The sequence below is a fragment of the Mauremys mutica genome, chromosome 12 (genome assembly GCF_020497125.1).
Source record: "Mauremys mutica isolate MM-2020 ecotype Southern chromosome 12, ASM2049712v1, whole genome shotgun sequence".
Taxonomy (NCBI): domain Eukaryota; kingdom Metazoa; phylum Chordata; order Testudines; family Geoemydidae; genus Mauremys; species Mauremys mutica.
Genome location: NC_059083.1, coordinates 36,446,015 through 36,449,802, shown reverse-complemented (window position 1 = coordinate 36,449,802; position 3,788 = coordinate 36,446,015). Strand labels below are relative to the sequence as shown.

The 3,788-nt window shown below is 38.3% G+C and overlaps 1 pseudogene; it reads right to left on the bottom strand.

The window, feature by feature from the left end:
* Positions 1 to 572: 572 nt before the first annotated feature.
* LOC123346716 lies at positions 573 to 1,557 on the bottom strand (annotated as a pseudogene).
* Between the last annotated feature and the right edge of the window lie 2,231 nt (positions 1,558 to 3,788).

Here is a 3,788-nt window from a genome sequence, read left to right as displayed (position 1 = left end):
AATGACTGAACCACCAACTTACCTTGCCACAGTCTACCAAACATTCATGATTAAATTAATTGCATTTGGTCAACATTAATCTTAACGGTGCAATGAACCTAGAAGTGATGCTATCCATATCCCCTTACCATGCAAGATCTTCTCAATAAATACTGATATCTAGAAGACAATCATATACCCATGTGGTCTCCAATACAATGATTTTACATAGAGGACATTATTTTCCAAAATTAGTTATTTCAACAACATTCTTCATTGCAATATTGAGTTGAAATGAAAAAAATGAAAGCCTATTTATATTAAATGCAGATGATTTTTTGTGATATTTTTCTGTGTTTCAGTCAGCTATGGAGATGATCATTATTTCTGAATCTTTGATGATGCTTTTTGGCCAAAATTTCTAATTCCAATGCATATAAAAATTGGATAGAACATTAACATTTTATGTGTTTCTTTTGTGCAGTTTTTGGACACTAGTTCAACCATAGCATTGAATGCCATTGACTTCAAAAGAGCTACTCCAGATTTGCACAGTTGTATAACTGACATCAGAAAAAAGATGTGTACCCAAATTACTTTCTATGAGAAAATATTTTTCTGTTCATCATGTCCCCCAATATTCTCCTCAGAGCCTCTTTCACCTCCTTGTTCCACAGGCTGTAGATAAAAGGGTTCAAGGTCAGGGTGACAGTTGTGTATATCAGAGATAGCACTTTGTTGCTGTCTGGTAAGTTAATGGAGTTGGGTCTTAAATAGATCAGACTGCTGCAGCCATAATACAACGTCACCAAAATGAGGTGTGAGGAGCAGGTGGAGAAGGCTTTGTGTCTGCCTTCAGCCAATGCCATCTTTAAGATGGTGGAGATAATAAAGATGTAGGACACAAGGATGAGAGTAAATGGAGTGAAGATGACCAATATAGAAGCTGAAAACAACTGCATTTCATACTGAGATGTGTCAATGCAAGAAAGCTTAATCAATGGGGGAATGTCACAGAAAAAATAGTTTATCTTATTGGAGCCACAAAATGGCAAGGTGAAAACCCAGACTGTCTGTACTAGGGACACCACATTCTCACTGAACCATGAGAGAACTGCCAATGAAAGGCACACCATCCTGTTCATGATGAGCCTGTACCTCAGTGAGTTGCATATGGCCACATAGCGATCATACGCCATAGCAGCCAGAAGGAAGCACTCGGCTGCCCCAAGAAAGAGCAGGAAATACATTTGTACAACACAGCCCATGTAGGAAATGCTCTTGTCCTCTGAGAGGAAGTTCACCAGCATCTTGGGGACAGTGACCGAGGTGTAGTAGATCTCCAGGAGGATAAGACCCGGAGAAAGAAATACATGGGGTTGTGAAGGGCTGGGTCCATGGTGATTGTGGTGAGAAGGATGTTCCCAGTCAGGGTAATGGTGTAAAATAACAGATAGAAAATAACAGATAGATGGAAAATAGAGGCACTTCCAGCTCGCGGTGGTTGGACAATCCCTGTAAAATGAATTCAGTCACCACAGTGAGGTTCCCCCTTCTTGATTCTTCCACATATTTCATCTGTGAGTAGACAATAAATATCTAGATAATATGAAGGAATGACCCGCTGCAGGAACTAAGGGGGGGATATTCAAAGGCACCTATGGAATTTATGGACCCAATTCCCATGGACATTCAGTAGGAGTTGTGGCCCACATCCCCAAAGGTATGTGAGTGGCTACCTCCCATTGATTTCTAGGGGAGTTAGGCACCTAAATACTTTAAAGTGTCTGGGAGCCTGACTGCCACATGTGCCTTTGAAAATCTTCCCCAAAAGCCATAGGGGCAAATTCTCTCTTCATGTCACCCAGTTCAAATCTCATCGAGGCTCCTTCCAAAATCCCTGTGTGGGTTGATTGGCATTTCCATACTCTAGATATGGCCATTAAACGGGAGAAAATGTCTCAAGAAAAAGAATCACCCCCAAAAGTTCATAATTTCTGTGTGAGCAGTCAGGACTGCCTGGAAAGGACCCGTCAGTTAGACAGATAGACTCACAGATAGACCAACAGAAAGACAGACAGACACACAGCAGACCAAAAGAAATAGAGATAGACCAATAGATAGATAGACCAGTAGACCAATGGATAGATTTCACTTGGACCCAAGTTACTTGTTTAAATTCTGTCCTCTTTCACATTCCTTTAATCATTCCACCTTCCCTAGTGCTGCAATAAGGATGCACAGTTTGTACTTGTGGCACCGGAGAGACTAACAAATTTATTTGGGCATAAGTTTTCATGGGCGAAAACCCACTCCATTGGATGCATGCAGTGGAAAATATAGTAGAAAGATATATATACACAGAGAACATGAAAAAATGGGTGTTGCCACGAGACTCGTATGGCAACACCCAGTTTTTTCATGTTCTCTGTATATATATATCTTCCTACTGTATTTTCCACTGCATGCATCCGATAAAGTGGGTTTTAGCCCATGAAAACTTATGCCCAAATACATTTGTTAGTCTCTAAGGTGCCACAAGTACGCCTAACATGGCTACCACTCTGAAACCAGTTTCTGACTTGATAAATCATAAGGAAAAGATTGATTACACTATGTTCTATATGGTACACTATGCAGATCCCCAGGTGGTGCAGATCAGCAAAGCTGCTTTGAAGTAAATGGAGGTATGCTGATCTGCACCAGCATTTTACCCCTAGAATTCCCTCTAATCAGCACAGAGATTTCTGCCCTGCTTAGTGAATCTAAAGTATGAAGACATTAGCAGAGACCAGGAGTATGTAACTACAGGTCTACAAGGAAATATAACAACTGTATATAGGCATGTAGAAAAATGTAACAAAAAGTAGAGCTGGTTTAAAAATTTTTGATAAATATTTTCCCCATCAGAAAATGCTAATTCAACAAAATCGAAATGTTTAGCTGGAATGCATTGATTTTGTCAAAATTTTCCATGGGAAACTGATAAGGTTGAAACATTTTGTTTTGTCATAATAATATAATATAATATAATATAATATAATATAATATAATATAATATAATATAATAATAAAGTCCAAATGAAAGATAATATAATAAAATGATAATGTTCAAATGAAATGTTTCAACCTTATTAAAAAAACATTTTTCCTTATCGATATGCAATATTTCAGAATATTTTGTTTCATGAAGAAGTCTGAGATTTTGACTTTTGAGCCTTATTTGGGATTACAACCAATTTTGAAATCTATGTATTTCTTGCAGGACAGAAATTCCGTTTTTTGACCAGCTCTGAAAAAGAGGTAAGGCATTGCTCTTATTCTTATTTGTCATAAATAATAATAATAATAATAATAATAATAATAATAACTAATTAATAATAATAAAAATAAGCCAATTCTTGGAGCCTGTTATGCTAGACTTACTGGTTATCATTTCAGTTGTTCCATGAGCAATTCCACAGAAAGTATTGTGATAATTTACAGAACAAGGTCCCATTCAATATGAAGGTATCACAATCTGTCACCTATCATTTATATAGCACCTTCCATCTGAGAACCTCTCAACAACTAACACCAGTTGTGTCAGCCTCACTACCTCTGGCTGAGACAGGTCAATATTTACCCCATTTCTGCAGATGGGGAAACTGAGCCACAGAGTGGCAAGACATGATTCTCTTCAAGGTTGCACAGCTAATGTGTGGCAGGGCAGGAAGAGATTCCAGATCTCATAAGTCACCCTGGTCTAAGCACAGAACTGCCCCTGAATATTCCCTATAGATGTGAGAGTATACACCTCTGCGGAAAAC